A 16,615-nucleotide genomic window follows, 5' to 3' on the forward strand; every position below is an offset into this window, starting at 1 on the left:
TTCTGTCCAAGAGCCACTGATCAGCTGTGGTCAGTCAACTACAGCCATTCTCTGGCAAGCTGCTCTAATTGATTTGCAAAGGATTTCCCCCTAAATGGCCCTTGGATCAGGTAAATGGACAAAACTGGTTGTGAAGAGAAACAACAGTTCCCATTTATGCTCTTGGCTGCATGCCTTGGTATTTCTCTGGCCTTATGACCCCATCTGTGATTTTCAAACTAGAAACAAGTATTTTTAATGCTTCTAAGAAAGAATAAATGTCTGAGGATAGCCAAGAACATCTCAAAGCTGAGGAATGATGAGGGAGGTTTACTCACCAACTATTAATAGCTCCTTTGGAAACAACTGTAATGAAAAGAGTATTCTTGGCACAGGAAAAGAAGCCATTCCAAAAATATCTGGGAATTTAACACATGATAAAAGTGGTATCTCAATGCAGTGGGAAAAGGATGATTTAATTAATGGGTTGTGTTGGCATTATCAATTACCTTTCTGGAGTAAAATAAACTTAGATCCTTTCCTCATAACATAAACAGAAATGAACCTTAGATGGATTAAAAATCCAGAGGTCAAAGAAAGAAAATTAAAATTAAATATTAGAAGAAAATTTAGGGGACTATTTATTTTGGAGGAAAGGCAACCTCCTTAAATAAGACAAGAAACTCAAAACTATACAGAAAAAATGGACATATTGGACTCTATAAAATTAAAATTTTGGAAAACATAACACAAATAAAATCAAAAGGCCAATATCAGACTTAGAAAAATACTTGTAGTACACCCGTAAGCATAAGTTTAATATCACTTAACATCACAAAAACACCTACAAATTGACTTTTTAAAGACAACCCTAAAGGAAAATAGTCAAAAGGCATGAACAGGCAATGCACAGAGGAGGAAATTCAAATGGGCAAAGCAAAAGAGCGTGCATCATAACCAGGAGTCAGGGAAATACAAATCAAAACTACCACGAGTTATTATTTCTCACTTTTTGCCAGCTCTATGTATTTCAAATATTTCCCCCCAGGCTGTAGTTTGATGAAGTCTGATTTATTCTTTTTAAAAAAAATCTTATGTTTAGTATTTTTTTGCATCCTCTCGAAGAAATCTTTGCTTACTCCAAAGGTCATGAGACTATTCTTGTATGATATAGTTTTAGCTTTATAGTTTTAGGTTTGGGACTAGGTCTATGATCCATCTCGAAATAATCTTTGTGTATGTTATGAGGTAGAGGTTGAGGTTGATTTATTTCCATTGTTTATCCAGTTGTTCCAGTCCTAGTTGTTGGAAAGTCTTTCCTTTTCCCCCACTGAATTACCTTCCTAGCTTTGTTAAACATCAACTAATTGTATATTTATAACAGCTGCTTTAAAGTCCTTGTCTGCTCATTTCAACATTAGTTCATCTTGGGGTCTGTTTCTACTTGATTTTTTTTTTTTTTTTTGAGTATGAGTCACACTTTCCTGCTTCTTTGCAAGTCTAGTTATTTTTGATTATATGCTGGAAAGTATGAAAATACATTGTAGGCAATCTGGATTAGGTTATCTTCCTTTAAAGAGTGTTAAGGGTTTTTTTGTTGTTGTTTTTTTTTCTGGCAGGTAGTTAAATTACTGGCAGATTCTTTTGGTCCTATCAGGCTTGATTTCTCATTTGTGGGGCATGTCTATTTCTGTCTTGAACATAGTCCTAGGATACAGTTCTCCTAAGGCCTGGCCTTTCTGGGGTCACACCTGAATGCAAAGTCTTTCCACACTGGCTGGGCTGAAAGTCCAACTAATGCTCCCCAGCATGATACTTCCAGTATCATGTTTGGTTCTCAGCCCTGCATCAGGCAATCTCTGCTAGGCCCTCACAGAGTCTTACCCTGCACCTGTACAGCCCAGCCCTCAGACAAGGTGCAACAGACTGAATATCTGTGCCTCCTCCAAATTCATACGTTGAAGCCTATTCCCCCAATGTGATAGTATTTGGAGGTAGGTCTTTAAAAGGTAACTAGGGATAAACAACAACGTCCTACTGCATAGCACAAAGAACTATATTCAATACCCTGTGATAAACCATAATGGAAAAGAATATAAAAAAGGAATATATATGTATAACTGAATCATTTTGCTGTATAGCAGAAATTAACACAACATTGTAAACCAACTATACTTCAATTAAAAAAATAAAAATAATAAAATAAAAGGTAATTAGGTCATGAGGGTAGAGCCCTCTTGAATGAGATTAGTGCCCTTACAAACAAGATCCCCAAGAGCTCCCTTGTCCCTTGCCATGTGAGGATATAATGAGAAGACAGCCATCTGTGAACCAGAAAGCAGGCCCTCACCAGACACCAAAGCTGCCAGAAACTTGATCTTGGACTTCCAGCCTCTGAAAGTGTGAGAAGTAAATATACTGTCTATTGTATTTGGTTTTAGCCACCCAAATGGACTAAGACACAAGGATCTGCAGTGAATGTCCATGCAGACCTCTGGAACCACCCCCTCTGTGCAGATCCCTCTTCTCTGGGACCCTGATTTGCATATTTCAGCCACTCCGGCATCACACAATTCTCAGCAAGAACACCATTCTGCTTGGGACCCACTCCCCAAACCATGCACAAAAATGCCCCCAAGTCAGAAAGCCAAGACAAGCATGGTGGTTTCTGCTCATGTGTTCTCTGCTCTCAAAATTACAGTCCTGTGTTGCCTGTTGTCCAATGCCTGCAGACATCTGCCTCGTCTATTTGTCCAGCTTTACGCAGTGGAAAGTCAAGCCTCGCCCCACTTATTTTCTTGTGACTGGAGCAAAAGTCCTAAGGTTTTTATGCAGCTTTGAGCTGAAGTTATCTCAGAGTTAAGCTGGGTTAGGACCACATCAACCCAAGCCTCTTGTAGGTTATACGCCTCTTAAGAACAATATGACCCTATCACTCAGCCTGTCATTCTGCATTTTGGGAATGTTCAACAAGGCAGGGCCCAACACATTTGGGATGCCCCTTGCTAACCTGGGCTCCACCTGCATGAACTATTCCAACCTCTTTCAAAACCAATTCCTCTCCATCCTGAATCAAGAAAGGATTTGCTGGTGAATTAGACCATAGTCTTCATACAGATTTCAGGACTCTGTTCGATTTTATGGGTAATATTATTTGTGCAATGAACAATCATATGAAAGTGACCATAAATGGTTGACTTACAAAAAAAAAAACAAGATTGTTCTTCACCCCCGTCTGAAGACACTTCCTCATTCGACCTTGGAGTCATATGTTGATTGGCAAAGTTGACAGACATAATCTCTTAGACTTTGGCACTGTGTAGATAGGACAATTATGCCATGTCCCTCAGCCTAACATTTGCATGTGTCCCCTTCTTCGTGAACCTGAACCAACTCTGAGCATCCAGAATGTATTTAGTCAATGGTCCCAGCCAAGCAGCCGAGAGCAGGAACCTAAAACAATGAACTCTTGGTGGCCAAAATGCTCAGTGTCAAGAGATGCAGCTTCCACAACTAAATTAACTAAAGATGGTCTCCTGCATTCTTGTTCTAGCTCTCACCATTTTTCAACAGGTCTTTAGAATTTTCTCTGCATTTCGGATTCTGTATCAGACTATTATTTGAATGACAGGTCTAGTCTCTGCATCTCCCATAAGCAATCCATTCAAATAAAGTCCTTCACCCATCGGTGGGCTGCACCCCACAGGCCTGCAAGCTTTGTATTGGGTCGGCAAAAAGTTCATTTGGGTTTTTCTGTAAGATGTTATGGAAAACCCGAACGAACTTTTTGGCCAACCCAATAGTTGCCCAGCCTCAAGACTGAAGAAAGAGTCTGGAGAGAGCACAGAGACATCAATGGTTCATTGGATAGGGGATCTTACACAAAGGGTCCTGGAGTGATACCCCACTGTGTGTGGCAGATGGCAGGCAGGACATGGCGGTAGTCTTGGCTACTCAGGGGAGAAGAAGGCTACCGTTTATTGGGGGAATTCACATCAGGTGGGCTCATGAGTTACCAGGGACTACTGAAGCCCTAGAATGAAGAGGACTGGGTAGTCACGTGAGGGAAGCAGGGACTAGTCAAGAAGGGGATGTACAGAGAGCAAGAGAAAGCGCCATCTTAAATAGCCTGGCCACATACACCCACTGTGTCAATGGGCTTTCCCCTAAACTCCCACTTAGATTAGACTTTTTAACTAAATCTGTGTAGGAAGAGACGAGATCAAGATAACATTACCTTTTTGCATATTACTGCAAAACATCCCACTTTCCAAACACATGATAAGAAAATGAGTGTCTTAGTCACACGACCTGGAGGGCACTAGACCGAGGTGCTTACCTGAGTCCAAGACTGGCCTTGAGGGTGTCCCAGTCATCAGAAGGGCATGCAGATCCCGTCTGCACCGTGTGCTGTCTGGGGGACCTTGGGCACTACCTCACTGTAGTGTCCTGACTGTGCAAATGTCTGCCTCCAAGGAGGGTCCTGAGTTCACTTAACCAAAGAAATAATATGTTAATTATGATAGTAGGAAGTCAGTAGATAATCATCATGATTTCTTACATGAAATGCCAGACAAATGAAGGGTACTATGCACAGCAGAGTGATACCCACATGGTATTTACCCAATAAATATTCAGTGATAATGATGATGGAAATGAAAGCATGAGAGATGACTGCAACTGGGGGATAAGCTGCCCTGCCCTCAGTCTGTTTAGATTGTGCACAAAGGTGATGCAACGGCACCAGGACCCACCAGGTGTTTAAGGAAAAGGGCTGCAGCTGCCTAATCCATGGGTAGGGAGGGGAGCTTAGCGAACAGGTAGCACCCATCAGGTGGAGAGAAATGGGTCAAGGATCAGAAGACAGGGGTGAAACCCCAGAAACGGCCTCCTTCTTTCTCCTTCCTATGCTGCTTCTCCTCTTACATCTTCAGGTCACCTCCATCCTTACAAATCTGGACCACTTTAAGAGTCAGAACAACCAGATAAGCTACTAATGCACCTGAATCACATTCCCTTGGGTTACAGAAAGCAAGTTCTGATAAACTATTCACACAATCCTGTCTGGCATAAAGCAACCTGTGACTTATTGTCATGCATTCATTAATTGTCATTTATTCAACAGATAGGTCCCAAGGGTCCTCTATGTGCCAAGCATTGTCTAGGAGCTGGGAACCCAGAGATGACCCAAAGAGGCAGACTCTCTGCTCTCATGGAGCTGACAATTCAGTTTAATGGATTAAATGACCATATCACCTTATCCCTCATGAATGCAGATACAAGAACTCCTTAACAAAACATTTAACAAATTGAATCCAGTAATACGTTTTTAAAAACCATGGCCAAGTGTGTTTTATCCCAGGGGCACAAAGTTGATTTACCACTAAAAATATTATTCAGTGTAACTCACCATATTAATACACTGAAAGAGAAAAATCATGAGATTCTGCACCTATGCAGATTCTCCATTTAACAAACTGATTTGTTAAACCATTTAACAAATTGAGCGCTCATTCATGAGTAAAACTCTCCACAAAGTAGGAAAATATGAGAACATATTTAACCTTTTTAAGATAAAAAGCATCTCTGAAAAACCTAAGACTATCATCCCACCTAATGATAAAAAACAGAATGCTTTCTCCTAAGATCAGGAACAAGGCCAAGGTGTTCATTTTGACCATTAGCTCACACCCTATACAAAAATTAACTCAAGATGGATCAGACCTAAATATAAGAGGTAAACCTGTAAAACTTCTAGGAGAAAATGCTTGTGATCTTGGGTTAGGCAAAGATTTCTTAGATTACAAAAGCACAAATCATAAATGAAAAATAATTGATAAAATCGTTTCATCAAAATTAAAAATGTTTGCCCTTCAAAAGACACTATTAAAAAGTTTAAGGGACTTCCCTGGCAGTCAAGTCGTTAAGATTTTGTACTTCCATTGCAGGGGGCATGGGTTCGATCCCTGGTCGGGAAACTAAGATCCTGCATGCCACACACTGTGGCCAAAAAAAAAAAAAGAAGTTTAAAAGCAAGGCCTGGACTGGGAGAAAATATTTGCAACACATATATCCAATCAAGGACTTGTATCCAGATTATATAAAGAATGCTTACAACCCTTTAACGAAAAGACAACCTGAACTTTTTAAAAAATGGGCAAGTGACTTGAGCAGACATTTTGGCAAAGAAGAAATACAGGGAACAAGCCAATGAACAGATGCTCAGTATCATTAGTCACTAGGAAAATGCAAATTAAAACCACTATGAGATACCGTCACACACCCACTGAAGTGGTTAAAATCAGAGAGACCAACAATACCAAATATTGACGGGGATGCAAAGTAACTGGGACTCGGGTCGTTGCCGCTGGGAATGTGAGGGACAGCTTATTTGGAAAACAGTTCAGTGGTCTCCTTAAAGATGCCCATGCTCTAAGACCCAGCAACCCTGTTCCTGGGTATTTACAAGAGAAATGGAAACATGTGTCCACATTGAGATTTGTCTGTGCAAGTTCATGGCAGCTTATTCAGAACAGACAAAAACCTGTGGATGGATCGACAACGAAACACCTCCCAGCATCGCATGATTCATGCAGCAGTGTGGCCACGGGCGAGAAGGAAACCCAGCTGGTGGACCTCAGGGAGGGTAATTCAATCGTGAGCGCTGGGGACCAAAGAACTTTTCTCAACGTTCCTGTTCTTGGGATTTCTTGCTGAGCCTGCCCCTCCGAGGGGGGCTCCCTCCCCCTGCCGCAGCAGTGGACCGCTGTTACTGGACACTTTCCAGCCTGGGCTGGGCTGGGCTGGGGCACCAGGCTCTGGGGAGAGGGGTTCTCTGTTGCTGGGTTTGGGCTTCAGTCCCCATGTCCCTGCACCTCAGGGTGGGTTTTTCTCATGGCCCTGCCCTTCCCAGTGGTAGGAGATCTCTGACAGCCTCTACCTCCCCACGAGGGGCAGAGGGTATCTGTTCCTCCAGCCTCAATGAGTCTCCACCTGTGCCCCGGGGGGTGACAGGCTTTGTAGTTCTTCCCACGGTGGCCGCAGGCTTTTGTTCTGTCGGGAGAGGTTTGTGGGTTTCAAGGAAGCTTTCTCTGCCCTTCCTGCCTGCCCCCACCCTTCCTGTGAGCGCACGGGGAGGTCCCTGGGGAGGACCCGTTGAGTCTCAACACCAGCGGTTCTCTCCCCTCCAGCCGGCCTGCACTGCACCTGCAGCACTTGGCTAAAAGTTTCAGCTGAGTCTCCTGACCCACCGGGACCGTGGCCCATCTCCTCCCCAGCTCTGCCCCGTGACCCCGTCTCCTGCTCTCCTTGGAGGCCTGTCTTTCTTAGATTTCAGGCGAGGCTGTCACCCTATAAGCTCTGTTCCTTGATGAGCTCGGAATCATTTTGTAGACTATCTAGACTTCTCTTGTTAGGATGGGAGTGTGCCTCTTTCCAGCCTTCTGTGTCCTAAGGGGAAACCAGAATATCTTACTTATTTATTCTAAGAAACTGGAAGGGGGTGGGGAAGTGACAAAATGTGAACAGTCGGAAATACTGGGTAGTAGGAATACGAGCTTTTGTATTGTCCCTTGTGCTTTTCTGTAGTTTTAAAATTTCAATGATAAATATAAAAATAATATTTGTAAATAAATATAGACAAGAAATATTTATAAATAAGTATATATGACTCCAGTTTACAGGCAAATTGGACGGAGTGGTGGGTAACGCGGGGACCCACCTCCTTCGATTTTGGGCGTCTGAAGTCGGGGGGCGGGGGGCAGCCTTGTGGGACTGAGCCCTTCACCTGTGGGATCTGACGCCATCTCCGGGTAGGCAGTGTCAGAATTGAGTTCAGTTGCAGGACACCCAGCTGGTGTCACGGAGAATGCTCGGTTGGGGCCAACTCCCACACATCTGGTGGCAGAAGTGTCAGAGTGAAGAGTTGTGTGTGAACGTAAGGGAGAAGTGGGAAATGGGAGTTTTTCCAACACACCACCCACATCACATTTTCTGTCTGTAGCCATTTCCAGACCCAACCTTTGAAAGCTAAAGGTAAAGCTACAGGTAAAGTTATAAGCAATAATTGCTTGGAAAGTTTAACAGGGCCAATTACATAAGACACCCACCAAGCAGTGTCAGTATTTGCATGCAGCCTCATCCTCTTTGCCCAGAACCTGTACGTACCTAAGGAACAGGCAAGGGCTATTTACTTGAGGTTTGGGCTCTGCTCCCTGGGAAATGACTGGCTGCCTCCAAGAAATATTTGGTGACTTGGACTAGCTCCTTGCTTCCTTATATTGCAATCCAGGGTCCAAGTCAAGCAAAGTCACCTCGTCCCCATGGCACACCACCGGAACTTCTGTTTCGATAGGCTCCCCAGACCCGGGGTCTATCCACTGCTCACCTGAACTTCAGCGAGGTGTTTCCCTGGCTGTGACATCTGGCATCTGCCATCCCCGCGGGGGCCGCAGCCTCTGAGGGAGTCCCCTGGCACCGCCGAGCAGACCCACAACTGTCCCCCTCGAGTGAGCAGGGAAGGTGGCACCCGACGCCTGAGGGAGGGGCACCACGCTAAGATGTCAGCAGCCGTCAACGGGCAGATACTTCACAGGTGTGGGTGGATTTGGTGCCAACCTGAGTCAACTGCGTATACATGCCCAGGAAGAGCTGACACCATCTGGGCAGGTCGAGGAGTTCATAAAGTTAGTAAAGCAGATGAAAGGACGTGAGGTCCGGCTCTGCCCCCGCACATTTGCCCAGACTCACTTCAGTGAATTCCTTCCCAAGGGGGCTGCTTCCCGTGTTTCTCTTTGCCGTCTGTGTTGTAAGTCAGGGTTCTCCAGAGAAACAAAAGCAACAGACCGCAGAGCTTGCTTCCTCTCTCTCTCTCTCTCCAGCCCGCTCTCTCTCCATCATGTGAAGACACAGCGAGTAGGCAAGACAGCCTCACCAGGAGCTCAACTGGTGGCCACCTTGACTTTGGACTTCCCGCCTTCAGAACTGAGAAATAAATTTCTGTCATTTAAACCGCCCAGTCTGTGGTATTTTTTGTTACAGTAGCCTGAGCAGACTACGACAAACAGATCTATTTAAAGAATACCTATTCTTTAAATAGGTATTGAGCATATAGAGAGCAGACACAGAGTGAAAAAGCAAACTTTGAAATGCAAGGCTTCCTCCTTTCGCAATCCATTCGGGCGCCCCTGAGTCTGGCGAGCACAGGCTCAGACGGGGGCTGTTTAACCTGGGGCCACGGAAGGGACTCCACCGGCTTTGCACTTGGGGCTCCCTCTGTACTTTTCTGGGGAGAACGTCTGTAGCTTATATTAGCTTCACAGAGGGGCCAAGGCCCACAGGTAATAAGAACCACTTCCCTGGAGGTTCTGGGTGATACAGATACATAAGCTTTTGCCAGACATGCACCTTTCCCTGCAAAGAAATGACAGTTTTTCACATGGAGAGGGCTGATTCATGAAGTCCAGCATTCTCAACAGGGGGTGTATCTTTACCCCTGATTCAGAAAACAGACTGAGACACAGCTTTGATTCCTAGAAGATGATCAGTGAGCCTTCAGATGGGGGACACACGATGCCTCTGGGAGAGACTGTCTTAAAGCGTGAAGGGAACAGGAGAGGTACGATCTGGCTCCGACAGATGCTGTTGGAACCCTCGCTGGCAGCACAACCTACCCAAACACGCCCCGTGGTGGTGTCAGGTCCATTTGGCTGCTGAAAGGAGGGCTCCACCCTTGCTGCTCCTTCGATACAGGGTGACCTTATTAGAGGGACCACGTTCTGCTGATGGCTGGGGAGATGGCGCTGAAGCAGACAGGCTGGCCTGCACAAACCACTCACCCTGCAGAGCCCACCAGCGTCCAAAGGCTGAGGTCAGCCAGTGGAGCACGTGGCCCTTGCAAAGGCGGGGCAGCAAGGGAAGCAGGGGCCACTTCCCTGTCTCTGGATGGTTCTCAGAACAAGCTCTCTGCTGAGAGTTCTCAGAATCATATCACCATTTTAATGACAGTGACAAAAACTGCAGTCTTGGAAAGGAGGAGGGCTCTCCAGGCGAAAGCACTGCAGGCGCCATTATCCTCTGTTTCTCTAGTGCACCAACCTCGACGTCTTGCCTACTTCCCGGTTATTTGCGGCCTATAGGCTACTGCAGCACTAGGGTGTCAGTTGGTCCCGCCCAGAACACTTCAGTTCTGCCCTGCAAGGATATATTTAATAACTGATTGGTGTGTCCCTTTAATACAAGAAAATGGAAACTGAACAGCCAGAGGAAACCTTTCCCAACACCGAAACCAATGGCGAATTTGGTAAGCGCCCTGCTGAAGATATGGAAGAGGAACAAGCTTTTAAAAGATCTAGAAACACTGATGAGATGGTTGAATTACGCATTCTGCTTCAGAGCAAGAATGCTGGGGCAGTGATTGGAAAAGGAGGCAAGAATATTAAGGCTCTCCGTACAGACTACAATGCCAGTGTTTCAGTCCCAGACAGCAGTGGCCCCGAGCGCATATTGAGTATCAGTGCTGACATTGAAACAATTGGAGAAATTCTGAAGAAAATCATCCCTACCTTGGAAGAGTACCAACACTATAAAGGAAGCGACTTTGACTGCGAGTTGAGACTGTTGATTCATCAGAGTCTGGCAGGAGGAATTATTGGGGTCAAAGGTGCTAAAATCAAAGAACTTCGAGAGAACACTCAGACAACAATCAAGCTTTTCCAGGAATGTTGTCCTCAATCCACTGACAGAGTCGTTCTTATTGGAGGAAAACCTGATAGGGTTGTAGAGTGCATAAAGATCATCCTTGATCTTATATCAGAGTCTCCCATCAAAGGACGTGCTCAGCCTTATGATCCCAATTTTTACGATGAAACCTACGATTATGGTGGTTTTACAATGATGTTTGATGACCGCCGTGGACGTCCTGTGGGATTTCCCATGCGGGGAAGAGGTGGTTTTGACAGAATGCCTCCTGGTCGGGGTGGGCGTCCCATGCCTCCATCCAGAAAAGATTATGATGATATGAGCCCTCGTCGAGGACCTCCTCCACCTCCTCCTGGACGAGGTGGCCGGGGTGGTAGCAGAGCTCGGAATCTTCCTCTTCCTCCACCACCACCACCTAGAGGGGGAGATCTAATGGCCTATGACAGAAGAGGAAGACCTGGAGACCGTTATGATGGCATGGTTGGTTTCAGTGCTGATGAAACCTGGGACTCTGCCATAGATACATGGAGCCCATCAGAGTGGCAGATGGCTTATGAACCACAGGGTGGCTCTGGATATGATTATTCCTACGCAGGGGGTCGTGGCTCATATGGTGATCTTGGTGGACCTATTATTACTACACAAGTAACTATTCCCAAAGATCTGGCTGGATCTATTATTGGCAAAGGTGGTCAGCGGATTAAACAAATCCGTCATGAGTCAGGAGCGTCGATCAAAATTGATGAGCCTTTAGAAGGGTCCGAAGACCGGATCATTACCATTACAGGAACACAGGACCAGATACAGAATGCACAGTACTTGCTGCAGAACAGTGTGAAGCAGTATTCTGGAAAGTTTTTCTAAGACTAGTGAAGAACTGAAGGAGTCCTGCATCTTTTTTTTTTTATCTGCTTCTGTTTAAAAAGCCAACATTCCTCTGCTTCATAGGTGTTCTGCATTTGAGGTGTAGTGAAATCTTTGCTGTTCACCAGATGTAATGTTTTAGTTCCTTACAAACAGGGGTGGGGGGTGGGGGAGGGTGTGCAAAAACTAACATTGAAATTTTGAAACAGCAGCAGAGTGAGTGAATTTTAATCTTTGTTCATCGTTGGTGGTTTAAAAAAAAAATCCCCCCATGTAATTATTGTGAACACTTTACTTTGTGATCACTGTAACATTTGGGGGGGTGGGACAGGGAGGAAAAGTAACAATAGTCCATATGTCCCTGGCATCTATTCAGAGCAGTGTGCAGAATGTAATGCTCTTTTGTAAGAAACGTTTTATGATTTTTAAAATAAATTTAGTGAACCTATTTTTGGTGGTCATTTTTTTTTTTTAAGACGGTCATTTTTCAAATGGCTGAATTCCCCCCAACCTGCCCCCAAACTAAACACTAAGTTTAATTTTCAGTCCTCTGTTGGATATAAATAAATGCATCTCTTCTTGGACTTAGGCGAAATATCTTAACACATTCAGTTCTGGTGATTTCTTAAGTGATTTGAAAGTCCATTGCTTGGGAGGAAATTCCACCACACATTCATGCTTATAATAAGCTGGGGATTTTTGTTTGTTTTTGCAAATGCTTGCCCCTACTTTGCAACGATTTTCTGTTTGTAATTGTGAAGAACCAAGGTGGGGAGCAATACAACAGATGGAGTAGTTGGTATAAGTATATACCAGAAGCTTAATGGCAGCAAGTTTTATTAATCAGAATAATACTTGGTTATGGAAGTGACTGATGCTAAATAAATTGATTATTTTTTATTAGATAATTTCTCACCTATAGACTAAACTGTCAGCTTGGTAGTATCTATTAGTTAAACTTTGTAAAATATATATATATATATTCTTGTTTTTCCATTGTATGCAAATTGAAAGAAAAAGATGTACCATTTCTCTGTTGTATGTTGGATTATGTAGGAAATGTTTGTGAACAATTCAAAAAAGATGAAAAAAGTTCCTGTGGATGTTTTGTGTAGTATCTTGGCATTTGTATTGATAGTTAAAAGTTCACTTCCAAATAAAACTCCCAAAATGCTAGATTTGATGTGTGCCCAATTCGAACAAAGGTTGATTGACACCTGTAAAATTTGTTAAAACATTCCTCTTGTAAGGAAATACAATAATCTTAAATTAAAAAAAAAAAAAAAAACAAACAAAAAACTGCCGTCTTATTTCCACATCATCTGTAACGTCTATTCCTTCAAGAAATGCCATTCTCCGGCCAGTGCCCACAGGTTTTCAGAGGGTGTCCCCCCTCCGCCCTCAAACCACAGGGCTTCCAGCAAAATCTAATAAGGCAGAGAGGGGACAGAATTTGAAATTGTGATGATTGCTCCCGGGGCACTTTGAGAAAGGACTTCTCTGTCCTGTCAACCCATCTCAGGAAGCTTAACCTGCAGCAGAAGGAGCTGCAAGGTCGTTTCCACATTCCAAATGTCACGGCCGTCCCAGAGCCCTCCTGTCCTAACAAGAGGCTGGGGTCAGAAGTGACGTTATCACAGATTGCTAAATCTCAGAGCTCCCCCCGGGAAGCCACCCTGCGTCTCTTCAGTGCCGTGTACTCTGCAGTAGATGGTTCCACTTCCCTTTTCAAATAGTCACAAAGAAAGCATTACACAACTCCTAAAGGACACAAAAGCAAGTGTCTGATAGGCCCAACAATGGACCAAGCATTCAGGCAATTTTTAAAGTTTTGTCCCTATTTTATTCACAAATTTCCTCTTTAAAAAAAAAAGTGAATGAGCTTATAAATTCCAATATATACTATGATAATGATAAAAGAGGATAAAGAGTCAAAAAACACGATTAAGGGACTTCCCTGGTGGCACAGTGCTTAAGAATCTGCCTGCCAATGCAGGGGACATGGGTTCGAGCCCTGGTCTGGGAAGATCCCACATGCCACGGAGCAACTAAGCCCATGCGCCACAACTACTGAGCCTGTGCTCTAGAGCCCAAGAGCCACAACTACTGAAGCCCGCATGCCTAGAGCCCGTGCACCGAAACAAAGAGAAGCCACTGCAATGAGAAGCCCGCGCACCGCAACGAAGAGTAGCCCCCACTCGCCGCAACTAGAGAAAGCCCGTGTGCAGCAACGAAGACTCAACGCAGCCAAAGATAAATAAATTTATTAAAAAAAAAACAATTAAAAGTGGAAAGTACAGTCTATACATTGTATGATTCCAACTCTGTGACATTTTGGAACAGGCAGAGCTACGGAGACAGTAGGCAGTGGCAGCAAGATCAGGGGTGGCCAGGGGTTGGGGGGAAGGGGGGGTGAATAGACAGAGAACAGAGGATTTTTAGGGAAGTGAAACCTCTCTGCGTGATAATATGACGGCGGATACATGACATTACACGTTTATCCAAACCCATAGAATGTAAAACACCAAGAGTGAACCCTAATGTACACTGCAGACTCTGGGTGATGATGTGTCAATGTAGGTTCTTCGGTTACCCCCCGAGCTCTGGTGGCGGATGTTGATAACGGGAGAGGCTATGCAGGTGTAGGTGCAGGGGTTATGGGAAATCCTTGCGCCAACCCCTCAATTTATTGTAAACCTAAAACTGTCCTAAGAAAATAAGTCTATTAACAAAAATAAAAGTGCAAAGCAGGATTAACAAGTCATATGAGGAAGCGTGCCCCTGACTCTGGGCTTCCTGGCAGCCAAGATGAAGGGCAAATCACACAGTGGTTCCCAGAGACCCTGGCTTCATTTTGCTCAGAGTCACGAACAAGAGGTTCTGCAGGGCTCGTCCCTAAACCCCACAGGGCAGAACCAGGCTCGGCGAAGCTACCTGTGTTCACGGGGCCCCAACGGCTTTGTGGAGAGGCCACTCAGAACACTCCTGCCCTGTGGGCCCCACCCTAACGAGGCAGGGCTATGGTCACGGGGGGCCGGACTGGGTATCAGAATTGGGCCCTGAATCCAGACGTTTTCACTAAACTGGGAGAGCGTTTGGGTCAATACTCTTCCTCTCTGGCCCTCAGTCCCCAGTAAAACAGGCCAGGGCCCTTTGAGATCAAGGCCTAAGAGGCAGACGGCCCCCACGTAAAATCAAGCCACGAACAATGGGAGAAGCCCCCGCAGAGCTTCCAGAAGGGCCTTTGGTGCTGGCCTGGGACTGAGCCAGTCTGAGTTCACCAAGCTGGTGTAAGGCCAAGCAGCACTCCCCTCCCCGATCCCCGTGGGTTGTTCTGTGAGCACGAAGTGAGGAAAGCTCCCGTGGATTTTGCCTAGGCTGAGAGACAAACCGCTGCGAAATTAAAATTCAGGGTCATCATGTGAAACTCGGCAAGCTGCACAATTAAGAGCGTTACTTTCCAAACAGAAAAGAAAGAGTCAGCATGATGTGAATCATGATGGGGAGAGACCAGGGGGCTGGCAGGGAATGCGGGATGAGGGTCGGGAAGACGCCTGGCGGTAGGGGTGGCCCGGCTGGGATCTTAGGGATGAGCAGAAGCATCCCAGGAAGATGGAGGTGGAGGAACTTCCAAGTGGAAGGCAGAGTGACTTGTGGGGCCGGGAGGCAGGAGACAAAGACGGTCCATGTGAAGCACTGTGAGAACCCAGAGGCTGGAAGGAAGAAATAACCAGGAAAGGCGCAAGAGCGAGCCAAAACTAGGAGGCGAGCAGGGCCAGAATCCCAAAGAAAGTGGAGCTGGCCAGAGAGGCAGTGACAGCCCTGAAGTCAGGAAGGGCCGGGCTTACGCAGGTCATCAGAGAAAGGTGAATGGACCAGATAAGGGCAGCGCTGGCCCAAGGAACGCTGGCTTCTCCTGAGATGCCACCTGCAAGGGAGCGCCACGCACAAGGTCCAGGAGACGCTGCGTGCTTTGGACACCTGCAGATATGGAGAGGCTGCAGGAAAGGACGCTGGCCACGTGGCCCAAACCGGCATGTCCTAAACCTGTTTGCGTAACACTCAGGAGCACCTATTAACATCTGGCAGGATGCTAGTTTTTTAGGTGGTAGTCGGGGATAGTGGAGAAATGAATGAAAAGGCCCAGGACACAGGTGCTCAATAAACTGTAATTACGTCTTGCTTAAGAGCATGAAGATAGGAGGAGACTGTGTATAATAGTCACTAAGGACGCTTGTCAGGAGGACGCTAAGCAGAATTCTGAACCCGTAGGAAACATAAACAGATCGGTTTCAACTGAATTTGTACAAAGATCTAATCCAAGAGTAGAAAGTAGATTTCGTGCGATGCAATGCAGCGAACCCAGAGGAGGACTAGATTAAGGAAGATAAGGCTAGTCTGGCTGCCATCACTCTTGTCCCTCTTGGTACAGGACACGAGTTCTGGTACCCAAGTCACATGACCGTCCGTGGCTAACAGGGCTGAGGTTTTCTACTGTCTTCTCTGCAGCGGGTCACACACAGCAGCCCGCTTGTTTTAACCAGGTTAGGAAACAGCTCGCTCCAGGTAGAAGCTGGAGTTGATCTAAACCATGAAAATCTAGCAGAACCCTCGGCTGGAAAGGAGAGAGAGAGAGACACTTCACAGCACAGACTTGACCACAGAGCTGCTTGTGGCTTGTCTATGCTGGGGCCAAGACCATCCAGCGAGGAGATCGTGGTCCTGTAACGTGAGATTTACACAGTCTCACGTTAGACTCACACACTTATATATAAATATACGTACGTATGCCTAACAATGAAGAGAAGGAAGTGTAATGGTGCAGGACCCTATGGGGCCTTCCTGGGACAGACACCCACCCTCCCCATGTCCTCCACCTGCCTCTTGTCTGGAAGAACTTTAGCCAAAGAATAAATTTAATCAGAGAAATGAGAAAATGCAGAAACAGAGGAAAATAGTCAAACAAGACAAAATAATAATAGTTCAACCATTAAACAAAATCAAGGACCTTTAGTTCCTCCTTAAGGGCTATGGATAATATTCTGATCCATATCCTTTGAGCTGCTTTGCAGAT

At 45.4% G+C, this 16,615-nt stretch overlaps 1 pseudogene across 1 annotated transcript; it reads left to right on the plus strand.

Annotated features, from left to right (window-relative positions):
* The first annotated feature begins 10,010 nt into the window (after positions 1-10,010).
* On the plus strand, positions 10,011-11,989 carry LOC309618666 (heterogeneous nuclear ribonucleoprotein K pseudogene; annotated as a pseudogene). Its single transcript has one exon. The product of its transcript is annotated as a heterogeneous nuclear ribonucleoprotein K pseudogene (transcript).
* The last annotated feature ends 4,626 nt before the right edge of the window (positions 11,990-16,615 follow it).

The sequence above is a fragment of the Balaenoptera borealis genome (assembly GCF_965194805.1).
Source record: "Balaenoptera borealis genome assembly, chromosome: 20".
Classification (NCBI taxonomy): domain Eukaryota; kingdom Metazoa; phylum Chordata; class Mammalia; order Artiodactyla; family Balaenopteridae; genus Balaenoptera; species Balaenoptera borealis.